This window comes from Hippocampus comes, unplaced genomic scaffold (assembly GCF_001891065.2).
Source record: "Hippocampus comes isolate QL1 unplaced genomic scaffold, H_comes_QL1_v1.1 scaffold125, whole genome shotgun sequence".
In the NCBI taxonomy this organism is placed as follows: domain Eukaryota; kingdom Metazoa; phylum Chordata; class Actinopteri; order Syngnathiformes; family Syngnathidae; genus Hippocampus; species Hippocampus comes.
This window is the reverse complement of record NW_017805453.1, coordinates 1,941,017-1,954,648: the sequence shown is the minus strand read 5'-3', so window position 1 is coordinate 1,954,648 and position 13,632 is coordinate 1,941,017. Positions and strand designations below refer to the sequence as shown.

Here is a 13,632-nt window from a genome sequence, read left to right as displayed (position 1 = left end):
TGATGATTTCTGTCAGAAAAGAGCCGGCAGCAGCCAAGCCTCTGACGCCATCCAACCGCTCGCAGCTTTTTGAGGCTAGACGGCAACGCATTGATACGGATTGTTTTCACTCGGGTTTTCGGAGAGAATGTCGATGCTAAACAAAACTGTGTTATTCGTACCGGAAGATTCTCTGACTGTTCCGAACTCTGGTTTCCAGGCCAGCGTCTCATTGAGCAGACTCGGAAGAAAACGTGTGCGATAGTGTGGCCTTGTAGCTGATTCCGCATCTCTCAATAGAAAATTAACCGTGGCTGAATCAACAGCGCCTCTGCTGGTTGCAGCCAATGTACTCCACGATTAAAGAAATGATTTCATCGATTTTCAGTCTTTCAGTACTTGAAGGTCTCGTAAAGGCTTTATTACGCCAATGTTGGACAGAGTAGTGAGTTAATAAATCCAATAATTTTATAGCCCGATAATTCTTATTTCCACATTTCAAACCTCAGTTATATTAGTTGCAAAAACTGAAACAGTAAAATCTGTTTTCTTTCCGCCCATACAAGTATGTTATATTTATGGATGTAATTAAAATGTTACATTGTGCACCTCCAAAAGTATTTTTCTATTTTGTTGAGCACTCCGTCCTCAAGGTATGTTAATTTATATTTTGCTATTCCTCTGCAACTACAGCCCCCCTAAAAAAGAAAATCTTTTTGACTGCGTTCCAATATCCATTTGGCCTTGACGCCTCTTGCTGCATTTCCAAGTCAAAAGCAGTGCATGCTCTGCAAACTACTTTTTCGTCTGTTGTTTATTACTGATACAGGCACTTGGCCATATGGTGGCTCCATTTCAGAAGTGCATCCAGCTTTGCATATATGGAAGACTTGTAAGGTAGTGAATTGAATGATATATGCTCATAACCTTCAAAAATCACGACTCAAAATATTATTTGGGGAGATTCCAATTTATTGACCTGATCAGACGTTGGGAGGTAAAAAGATAAGAAATGCCAAAATTAAGTTTGACAAAGAGTTGAGTTGGCCTGGATTGACTCTCACACCCAAAAGGTTTCAATAAAGTGAGCGGAGGCCAATCAAAACGGAACCTCCGGTCACACGATTTGAAGATTGTGGGCCCCAAGCAGTTATCAGCGGCCAGCTACTCGGGGGATAAACTGATCGATGTGTCTAACGCTGGCTGGTATAACGATTCAGAGAATGATGATGAAGATGAGTTTATCATGTCATTTTTGCACTGTCGTGTCTATCGTCATTTGTCATCTGCAGCAAACTGCATGTGACAAGGTCAATAGAAGAAGCTTGATTTGTTGTGTCACAACGTTCATACACATCAGTTTATTGTGCCACACCAGGTGACAGACTATATATATATATATATATATATATAGTGGAGATTGGTCTTATTAGAACACAGTCCACAACCCGCATATTCACGGATTTGTTTTCATATTTTTGTCACATTATTTTATGGGAGTCCCTCCCAAAATGATGGCACTCATTTTTTAAACGTGTTTAGACCCACTTTTAAAATAATACAAATGTGTTTAAAAGCATATTAGTGTGTGAGAGGAATAGATGAGAAAAACACATTGCAGTGTTCAGGTGTACACATCTATCTGTGTTTACAGTAAACATCCCATTTTTTTTCCAAACAAACAAACTTGTCATCTCACAATATAAATAAATAATCATGCCTAAAGTCGTACATTGTAAAAGTAATCAACAGTTTTCACTTTCTGTCGACGTAAAAAGCAGGATTACAGAGGATTTAATATTGAATTATAATCTTATCCCGAAATACTGTTGGTCTACTTCCTGCTGTCAGTCTTCTTCTTTCATATTTAAACAGTATAAATCAATAGCGTGCCACCACCTTGTGGCCAACTATGGAATCGCATCTAACATGAACACGGCCCACAATAAATTTGTGATAAAAAAAAAAAACCTCGAAATAGCGGGACTGCGAAACCTTAAACTGGAGATGGAGAGGGTTTACTGTAGGTATATTTTATTTGTTTATTCTTTCATAGAATGTCGAGATTGAAGTTACTTTCAATATAAACCCAGACAAGTCCTCTTATCTACGGTGTCTTATCTTTTCACCCCAGCCACGCGATCCTGATCCATGTTCATAGTGTATCTTCAGTGATGTCAGGAAAGAATTGTGATGTGGATCGGGGTGGGGGGGGATAAATTCTGCGTGGCTAATTCATTTTTCTCGGGATTGACAACACTCCGTAAAGGATAATGAGTCTTTTTCACCACGGGATTATGTGGGAAGGAGTCGAATTGTGCATTCAACACGCGGCTGACTGAGATCTTCTCGCATCCAAGTCGAGCGTTCCTTCAAAAGATGTCAGCGTGGATCTGAATGGATGGTGACGGACAGGTGGTTATTATTAGCTGTTGTTAGCGTTTGTAAGCCTCTACTGTCACAACGATGACAAAACATGTTTAAACTGTTCGTAAAATGCCATCTGGCCACACAAAAGATCAAGGTTGGATGCCAGAACGGCTTTTATTGCTTGCAACTTAACGCCGCGGTGTTTAAGGGGCATGTGGAATATGCAAGTAAATAATGTCTCATCTCGAGGGCTCAACAAAGACAACCAGGGCTCAGATGGGACCCAAACAGAATATCAGATTTGTTTCAGGCCTCAAAGTGCTGCTCTGTCAGCGTGACTAAGCCAGGACCGCAAGTCATGTTCAGTGCCATCGCTGCTGGAGAACACTACGACTGCAACTGTTGGGCCGTTGCGAAATGTTGAGTATGTTGTATTGGCAGGGAAAAAAGAGGCCTCCATAGTTGAAGACCTCTTCACCGATTTCAATCTTTTTAAGTCTTTCATTCCACAAGACGTACTTGTACGTCTTTTAAAAATTAGGCCCCGCCTACCAAGGATGTACTTATACGTCTAAGTCTTTTTTTGCATCATAGAGAGGAGGAAGGTCTGATGCAATCTGTGAATGAGAATAAGCCTTTTGCATTGTAAATCATGTAAAAAAGCGACCAGTAGGTGGCAGTGGTGCCTCACATGCTTGAAATGCATGCTTTTCCAAAAAGCTCTTTTTCTCCGTTTTTTTGCCCAGGAATCGCCATTTTCATGAAATTTAGCCATTTTGTAATGTCGATTGCGGAAGAATGGAAAAAGATAGAAACAACAATTTTTTTTCTGCTGAAAGAATAGAGTCGAAAGTTTATTTTGGTAGGCTCCATGCTTATATAGCTTTAGTTAATTATTAAATATTCTGTGGGCCTTGCAAGATCAGTCAAAATCCAGTAAAATGCTGGGATTGAGGGGGTTGCTCCAGTGAAAATGGCTGCGATTGAATGAGTTAAGGATGGAACATTGAAGAAAGCTTCAGCCAAATTGCCCATTTCTAAATCTGACCATAAAGTGAGCAAAAAAACAAAAAAAACAGCCCATGTTTAATTCAAGTCAGGACTTTTGTTCACGGAATGAATTGAAGCTCTCTGGGCATAAATCCTCCGGAGTCGGTCTTCTCTATTGGATCGGCACTTAAAAATGTTATATTTCAAAAATAGAAAAGCGGGCTGCATTAGAAAGCGCATCTGGTGTGAAAACAGTGGCAAACAAATCATGTGAGTGAGTCACTGTGGCGACCCCTGATGCGTGCGTGCGTGCGTGTGTGCGTGCGTGTATACAGCTCACCCTAACACGGGCACAAATGCCGCAGAAGTTAGACGGATGTCCGATGATCAAAGTGGACCCGTGCATATTTAAATCACCATGTGGAACAACGTTTGGATACACCCCTGTTTTAAAACATCAATATTCACATCACAAATTAACCGAGGTGCTGCACTTGAGTACGATTATTGTCGTCGTAACGCACAGGCCTGGGTCGCCATTAATTTGAGGGGAGGCGCCGCTTGTTTCCGCGTGAAATGTCAAATTAACTTTAAATCATAGCGGACAGTGTTAATGAAGCCCTTCCATCATCGTCATCACGCTGCCAGTGAGAGGCGAAGTGACTTATACCTTCTTTCTTTTTTTTTATGCTAGCATAGGGATCATAAAATGCAATATCCACTCCAGACAATTTCTCACAAGGTGACCATAAGGGATGTGTTGAAGAAATCAACGACGATAAGCAAGGTACACACATACCATCAATTGCATTTTTCCTTCTTTATAATCCAAGTCAGCAAAAGGCCTCATTATCGGCTGTCTCTAAAAGATGATCGTGAGCGATCAACGTGTGGTATCGTGTGTGTTAGGACGGATTTCTTTCCGGGTCTGAATGGAAAGTGGTCTGGCCAAGAAACGTCAAATGTTCAAGGTGCAACAGTTAATCGATTAATCGACAACTAATAGATTGTCTAATTAAATGACAATTATTTTGCCAAATAATTAATCGTTTGGAGAACTTGTTTACCTTCAAATTGTCCGAATCTTCCGAATTCCAACCTCTTGACACTTTGACTCTTTTCAGATTATTGTAGTCCTTCGTGAAGGCAAATTTATCATCTTTGGATTGAATCAAAATAAGACGCTTGCAAACGTCTGCTTTGACTTTGCAAAACTATTTTTGCCAAACCAACAGCTGAATCCTAGTCAGAATAAAAGTAAAGACAATAACAATCTTGTTTGATTCCGATGAATCGAACCCCTCGAAATTTTGGTATGTGTCTATGGCTCTGCAGTCTACAGGCCAACAACATTGTCTTGAAAAGTGACACATTTTCTCTTTGAGGCGCTGAATTTTCTCCGGATTATTTGTTTGCTCTCCTGGTGCACGACTATTAAGTGAGTAATCTCCGCTGCCTTTTTATTCATCAATTAGTTACCGATCCCACTGTGCTTGATATTTGTCAAACTGCTGACTTGTAAATCTATTTAAAAGTATTGTCTCAGTGATGCGCTCAGCTCATACCGTGAGTCAAGGCAATGCCGCTCGTTATTGATTCCCAAAAGGTTATCTGAGCATTTGTGATCTTTACTGCCACCACCGAAATATTTCGTTGCGTCTTAAAACGCCTCTGAGAGCATAAATAAATAAATAAAGTGAAGAGAAATAAATTTAGAGATAGAGGCTCAAGGCTCACCGAGGCCTTTATCAATATTGTCCGGTCCAATCGATAATTCCATTAAGGTAGCCTTTAATGGAGCATATGAGTGCATTTGTCGGTAAACAAATGTCTCTTGCTGCTTGGAGAATGATTAGGGATGCTACTTTGTACATTAAAGCCAACTCACTGTTCTTGCGCATTGATTACCTGCGCCAAAGCTTTTCTTAATTCATCTTTGTGGAGTGATGGGACACGGGCCAGAAAATAGTCGAATAAATGTTTGAGGAGCGGCTACTACTTCATCCGATAAGACATTGGTGATTGGCCTTGGCAGAGGTCCGCACTGTTTGGCAGCTGTCCACCATTTTGGAATGCCAATTTTTATCATCTACGGGACTTAAAAATTGTTATTATTTTTTTTTTACTTTTTACCATCTCGTACGTAGTCCACGAGCCACTCGCCGCTTCGGGGTGGTCTGTGCTCTGAGCCATCATTGTGGTTATTTATCTGGCGCTGGCAAATGTGCTCAGTGTATAAATAGCAGCATGGACATCATAAGAATCTTTAGCTCATTCTGTGGGGAGGTAAGATATCAGATGAGGCGGAGAAGACAATAACAGTCTGACTCATCATGGATGGAGGAAATGGTCTCTCACATATGTCACATGTCATCGCATGTCGGCTCGCTCAACTTCATTCCATTCGGTGCCCGGATTTGGTCATCCGCATATGATAAGTGGTTTATTTATTTACGGCTTTCTCCTGGTTCACTGACTTGTATTTGTTGGACGGGGTTTTGGCAAAGCCTTACTTGAAAATGGCTGCACCACAGCGTTTATTAGAGCGGAGATGATTTGATGTGATTCTCTCGGGCAACTTGTATTATTGCTCACCACGGTCACTGTCTGTGCCGCCTTGTGCCCTCTCTGCCCTCAACAAAGGAATCCTGACATCATAGACACGGTAAATGCCATATTGCAAAGTTGATATATGTGTGTGTATGTGTACACATATATATATATATATATATAGTCATACCTCAGTTTTCGACCGTAATCCATTCCAGAAGGCTGTTCAAAAACCGATTTGTTCGAAAACCGAAACCACACGCTTTTCTGAAAAAACAGGCCAACAACATTGTCTTGAAAAGTGACACATTTTCTCTTTGAGGCGCTGAATTTTCTCCGGATTATTTGTTTGCTCTCCTGGTGCACGACTATTAAGTGAGTAATCTCCGCTGCCTTTTTATTCATCAATTAGTTACCGATCCCACTGTGCTTGATATTTGTCAAACTGCTGACTTGTAAATCTATTTAAAAGTATTGTCTCAGTGATGCGCTCAGCTCATACCGTGAGTCAAGGCAATGCCGCTCGTTATTGATTCCCAAAAGGTTATCTGAGCATTTGTGATCTTTACTGCCACCACCGAAATATTTCGTTGCGTCTTAAAACGCCTCTGAGAGCATAAATAAATAAATAAAGTGAAGAGAAATAAATTTAGAGATAGAGGCTCAAGGCTCACCGAGGCCTTTATCAATATTGTCCGGTCCAATCGATAATTCCATTAAGGTAGCCTTTAATGGAGCATATGAGTGCATTTGTCGGTAAACAAATGTCTCTTGCTGCTTGGAGAATGATTAGGGATGCTACTTTGTACATTAAAGCCAACTCACTGTTCTTGCGCATTGATTACCTGCGCCAAAGCTTTTCTTAATTCATCTTTGTGGAGTGATGGGACACGGGCCAGAAAATAGTCGAATAAATGTTTGAGGAGCGGCTACTACTTCATCCGATAAGACATTGGTGATTGGCCTTGGCAGAGGTCCGCACTGTTTGGCAGCTGTCCACCATTTTGGAATGCCAATTTTTATCATCTACGGGACTTAAAAATTGTTATTATTTTTTTTTTACTTTTTACCATCTCGTACGTAGTCCACGAGCCACTCGCCGCTTCGGGGTGGTCTGTGCTCTGAGCCATCATTGTGGTTATTTATCTGGCGCTGGCAAATGTGCTCAGTGTATAAATAGCAGCATGGACATCATAAGAATCTTTAGCTCATTCTGTGGGGAGGTAAGATATCAGATGAGGCGGAGAAGACAATAACAGTCTGACTCATCATGGATGGAGGAAATGGTCTCTCACATATGTCACATGTCATCGCATGTCGGCTCGCTCAACTTCATTCCATTCGGTGCCCGGATTTGGTCATCCGCATATGATAAGTGGTTTATTTATTTACGGCTTTCTCCTGGTTCACTGACTTGTATTTGTTGGACGGGGTTTTGGCAAAGCCTTACTTGAAAATGGCTGCACCACAGCGTTTATTAGAGCGGAGATGATTTGATGTGATTCTCTCGGGCAACTTGTATTATTGCTCACCACGGTCACTGTCTGTGCCGCCTTGTGCCCTCTCTGCCCTCAACAAAGGAATCCTGACATCATAGACACGGTAAATGCCATATTGCAAAGTTGATATATGTGTGTGTATGTGTACACATATATATATATATATATATAGTCATACCTCAGTTTTCGACCGTAATCCATTCCAGAAGGCTGTTCAAAAACCGATTTGTTCGAAAACCGAAACCACACGCTTTTCTGAAAAAATCTTGATTGAACACATCTGCTCACAATGGAACGCTTGACGAGGAAGCACTTCCTCGTCTACCCGAGGAAGCGTCACTTCCTCGTGTAAGGAAGGCGAGAGGAGTCAAGTGGTGCATTCAAGTGCGCTCAGTTTGTTCGCGAACCGAAATTCGGTCGTCATCCGAGGTACAAAAAAACCTTGAAATTTTTGGTCGAAAACTTTGGTCAAGAACAGAGATGTTCGAAAACCGAGGTTTGACTGTATATACACACACACACACACACACACACACACACACACACACTAAAAAGCACATATTCCTCCTCGTTCTGTTTTTATTCCTCCGCTCGGGCCATCATCTCTGCACAGTGTGGCCCACGTTACCGGCTTCTACTTCACCTCGAGTTGCTGCCTTTGTCTGGAGCGCTCTCATCTGTTGGGGTTGCTTCGCCTGCCCCGGAGGTACCCGTGATGGCCGCAATGCCAAGTGCGTGGGCGGACTAAGAGAAGCGTATGCTGTCTGTTAAACCACCCTCAGCGTGGTTTGCTACAAAGCTCTGCTCTTCATTTTTTTGCTAGCTTACAAAAGGGCCTCAGCATGTATGCAACTGTCAAACTGGCAGCTAGGCGGCGGCTTGACATGAGCAGATGTAATATTTGTCCAAGACTGCGCCGCCGCTTTGTTTTGTATTCCGTCCACCGTCTTCGCCTCCAGAGTGATTAAAACAAGCAGGGAAGCACGAGGCGCACTTAGACTTCATAGCCTCTTGTTACCAGTCGCGTTCCATCCCAGCGGCCTGCGATCAAATATGTGTTGCTTTATTTGTTTTTTTTACTGAGGGCTTTATAATAGCATTGGGGGTAGTGGCCGCAAACAGTTGTGTTTTAATATACTTGAAGAAAAATAGTGCCTCATTGTTCCTTTGCCAAACTTAAGAGTTAGGACCCAAAATGTGTCCCATTACAGTTGGGTTGCTGGTAAATCTGTTTGCCAAGTATGCAAACTATTTTTTGCTCAAGGGTATTTGATTCATAAAAGATGTACTGGATGTTTTTAAGTTTGGATCTTAAGACATCTTTTGGAAGCCCCGCTGAAGAGGTAAGATCTCTATTCTCTGAGTTGGTAAACTTAAGGTTCTACTTCCAAAGAGTGCCAAAGAAAGTTGCTTTTGGGATCGTTTGGTTTGCCTTGCCATAAGTTTTGCTAAATCATAATTGGAAACTGAACATGAAAGCCAAAATTGCTTATTTCTGGGCTGGTGATGGAAAGGTCCTGTTTACGTTCCCTGCGAATAGATACCTTGGTCATTTTATGACCAATCATGTCACACTACGCGTGCTAGGACGCATCAAGACACCCATACCTGTCAACTTGTATGTTTTCCCCATATTTTATACGTTTTTTTTTTTTTTAAATCATTTCAAATCATGTACGGCGTATTGCAACTTTTATACGGGGGAAAAAAACAACAAAAAAAAAACAATTGTGAACCGATCTCACAAAGACCATTTTGGCACAAATCCATATCGTCTCACCTGCTGGTAGCCAACGACAATGCCGTCGTCGATCGCTACTATTGTCACGGCAAACCAGCAAAAGTAATCCTCAATCGTATATTTTTTTTCATCGCTGCGTACGGTCGGATTGATAAAGCATGATGTGCACATGCACGTTAAGCCGTTGTATGGGTTTTAGTTGCTTTGTAAGGGGAATCGTAATCATTTATAAGGGCAGGTATTAGCTGATGTTGACAGGTATGAGACACCTCAACATCCTCTCGGAGACACGACGATTAGCTGCGACACGTCAGTCGGCTCAAACTCAGGCTATATTTGTGTAGTCACTCTGACATTGGCTTAAATGTTCATTTCTGACAGATGTATTTTTTATTTTTATTTTTACATCAATAGTGGGATAAACAGTTCAGCAAAAGGCTGTACCCAGTTCAGTAATTCATCCTTTGGTGTACTTTGCTGAACTAACTAGCTGCAGAAGGTTGTTTCCCACTTTGCCTGACACTTCTCGAGGGTGTTTTCCACTCAGGAGTGGCAATGTTTTTAGGCCTCCCAGACCTCGTGTTGAATGATAAATACAGACGGTCTGTTTAATGCTCACACGCAGAACGTTGCTTTTCGTCGCCGCGCCGAGAGACCTCATGGAAAAAGCTCAGGGCCCTCCAAGTGCCGGTCCACTGCTGTGAAGCGCCGGACAAATGTGCTGTTTGTCCTTGATGGAGGCTGCGGATGAGAAGCGCGGCAATGCACACAAAGCAAACAGCTACCCTGACAGCCGCGGTTGGGGAGGTTTTCATGAGTCATCAATCATGTCATCACTCTTCTGTTGGGTGGACAGGCCATGGGTGGGACAATATAATCTTGATAGGTGACCTAAGTCTGCCCGGACATGAACCTGCATCTGAAACTAATCCACTACTACAGAATCTGATTGTGTCATGTTCATCATAGTGCATGATTTTTTTTTTTTTTTTTTTTGCTATTAATAGAGCATAGTGGCAATCATTACATTTTATTGCTTATTGATACATTACTGTTTTTTTTTTTTTATAATTACCGTATTGGCCCGGGCCCGAATATAAGACGGCCCTGATTATAAGACGACCCCCTTTTTCAAGACTCAAGTTTGAAAAAAGATTTTTTTGAACACCAAATTAATTTTTATACAGAAAATAATTACACTACATCCGAAACAAATGATTAGCACAATATATTTGAGAGAAAAAGCATGTTATTTTGCCTCATTCAAATCTAAAGTGCAATCACATTCGTAAATGAATGGCTTCTGGTTTTTGAAATATAAATTACATCATAACTTCTCCTCAGCTGGCGGTTAACCTGGCTGATCTTCGACCCGCTTTTCTCCAGATTGTCACTACGTTTCTCCATTTTCTGTTATCTCTTCTATTATTTTCTTCTCTTTTCCTTCTTACCGCTATTTTTTATTTTTCTTCTTCGTGCTAACGCTATTTTCATTTTTATTTTTCGTGGCAGGGGGTCACTTTGGCCTGGGGAGTCAAGTTCAGCATTCGCTTCATTGATATCTGGCGCCATCTAGCGTTGTGAATGGGTATAATGTCAAGACCCCGAATATAAGACGACCCCCACTTTTTCAGTCTTATTTCAATGCAAAAAACACCGTCTTATATTCGGGCCAATACGGTAGTAATATTATTTATATTACACGAATGTAGTTTCGGGGTAATGTTTTAGCACTTTTATGTATTAAAGTGTCGTCTGTGACTGCACACGCAGATCAAGGAGCTTCAAATGAGTACTTTCTGAGCAAGGGAGAAAGGCATGATGATTAAATGGAAGAGTCACCATTCCACCGAGGCCCTTGCGGAATCACGTGTCGTCGCGTGTGCACGACGACCCGTGTTTGATGTGCGCGCGTGGGCGTTTGATGAGCGGACGCGGGAGCAGTTAGCATGCAGTCACACTCTGGAAGATTACAGCCAAGTAGCTCTGGTGATCTTCACAGTCTCCCTGTGTGGATGTGTATTAATCAATTCCCTTTCGCGTGGCTTGCCTCAGAGAACATAGGATCGATGCGTGAAATTGTCATCCTCAGCTCACACCTATAGTCGGAGGGTGAAGAAGGAGGTGGCGATTGGTTGCTTATGGCGAGGCATGCTGAATGAAGGTGTTAAACTTCATCTTGAATAGAGAGAGAGAGAGAGAGAGAGAGAGAGAGAGAGAGAGAAAAACTTGTTTACAGCCCCAGTTTGACTTTCTTTATTGGACAAAAACAGTGAATTTCAAGGAGCCGTGAAGCCATTTCTTAAGGCTGCTATGTTTGTAATTGGACTCAATAGAACAAAAATGACAGCTTTTCTTATTCCGCAAGGAGGAATATACGCATTCTTCCTGTCATCTGCATCAACTTAACTATGATACATCAGTATATATCTTTTAATGGAGCATCATGAAAAAAAATACTTGGACTTTAAATGGAACACATTTGTCTGTACAGAGAGTGGAAGAGAAGCTTAAATAAGATGCATGACGTGCTTTAATGCGATTGTGACTCAGCTGCACAATAACTCCAAAATATCTCATTCAGGTAAAGGCGCCGTGAGTAAATATATGCGCTCTCCAGCCGGTAGATGAGCACAAATCACTGAAGTGAGCCACTTCTATCAACTTTGCTGATTTTTATTTGCGCCAAAAAGTGTTGCAAAGTAGGCCACAGAGTTGAGTTAGTCCCCCCAGAGAATAACAGACAGCGTTTTGTCTCGTGCCCCCCCTTCACATTTCCACACATTGAATTTACCTCAAATAACTTTTTTTTTTGTATTTATGCAGAAGCAAACTGACCTAAATATACACAAAGAGAACCCCTTAGTCTTTCTTAATCATTCATCTTATCTGAGACATTAGGGGTTTAAGATAAGATAACGTTTATTTGTCTCACAATGGAGAAAGACTTTCAGGGTCCACCAAAATTTTGTGAAGCACTATTCACCTCACACCCGGTTCTGTATATGGACAAAAACTATAAATTCTGCAATGTACAAATCTGAAATAAACCAAACAATGTATGCAAAATGTTCAAAAAAAAAGAACAATGCACGCACAGTGATGTAGCTCTTTCATTCGCGTGCTTGCTTCAACGTCAAGAGATACCTTAGCTTTCGAACATATACCAAAAACTTGCATGTTTGATCAAGGAAGAGGTTTGTTTTTTATTTGTCCGGCACACCTGTGTGCAAGGTTGTAGTTTTTTTTTTTTTTTTTTTTTTTTTTTTGCGATTTTTCTAGACGCAGTTAGAATGTAGTTTGCCTCAAAACTCACTTGTATTCTTTGGCATTTGACACAGCATGATTCAGACTTGATCTTAGTTTTACTGTTTGGTGCTTTCTACAGTCGTTGTTTCTGATTTATTGCTTTATTGTTGTATGTATAATAGTTGCTCCATGTACAGCACTTTGTATGCAGCGATGGCTGTTTGAAAGTGCTCTATAAATACAGTTGTGTTGAGTTGAGTTGTGAGAGTGAACACAGACGACTTGATACCTGGCTAGTAGAAGTGGATCCTCTGGAGTCCCTTTGAATTTGACGCCGATGCCATGTCGGTAAAATCGCTGCTCTGATGAAATGTAGTGCCACATCGGAATACATCACGTAACGTGTGATCTTTAATTGGAATGACAAGAAATTCTACATGGAAGCCCGGTTACCGTTTCACCGACCTGTGAAACCTGCGATGCTGTATATACCGTATTTTCCGCACTAAAAGGCGTACTGGATTATGAGGCACACCTTCAATGAATAGCCTATTTTGTAAATTTTTTTCATATATTGGACGCCCCGCGCTATAAGACGCAATCTACAATGCATCCACTAGATGGCGCTACAATCAAGGAAATGCCGCCACTCGAGTGAAGCGCGCCTCAGCAATCCATAGTCCGCTCCTCTCTGCTGTGCGCGCGTGAGCGCGAGCACGTACGCATGTGGTTCAGCCAATCAGCGCCGACGCAACCCACTTCACAGATCAAAGAAGCTTTGAACAAACGACAACAGCTAAGAGAGCTTAGCTGTTGAGTGGCGTTGCTGCAGAACGATCAAATGTCAATCAAACTTATTTAATAAAGCAGCGACACAGTTCACTTAACCACCAGCAAGTTATAACATTGACTCGTTAACGTTGAAATCTCTTGCCACTGCTCTAGTTCCGTGTTCAACTGCGTAACCCGATCGCCTTAAGTTTGAACTCTTCGATGTAAGCATGTCTCTAGCAAGGAGCCATTTTGGGGTCGACATATTACCTTAATAACCATACACAAGGCGCATCGGATTTTAAGGCATGCTGTGAGCTTTTAAGAAAATGGAAGGCTTTTAGGTGCACCTTTTAGTGCGGAAAATCCGGTAGTGGTTTTTTTTTTTTCCCTTCATGCAAAAACCGTCTGCCAGTAGATGAAGTGGCAGTCTTTTCAAGGCAGATGGTAACAAGGAAATTCATGACAGGTTCGGCTCTGGAG

General features: G+C 41.6%; 1 protein-coding gene across 1 annotated transcript in view; it reads left to right on the top strand.

The window, feature by feature from the left end:
• lrfn1 (leucine rich repeat and fibronectin type III domain containing 1) overlaps nucleotides 1-13,632 on the top strand; it is a 150,814-nt gene that overhangs the window by 72,942 nt on the left and 64,240 nt on the right. The window lies entirely within an intron of this gene.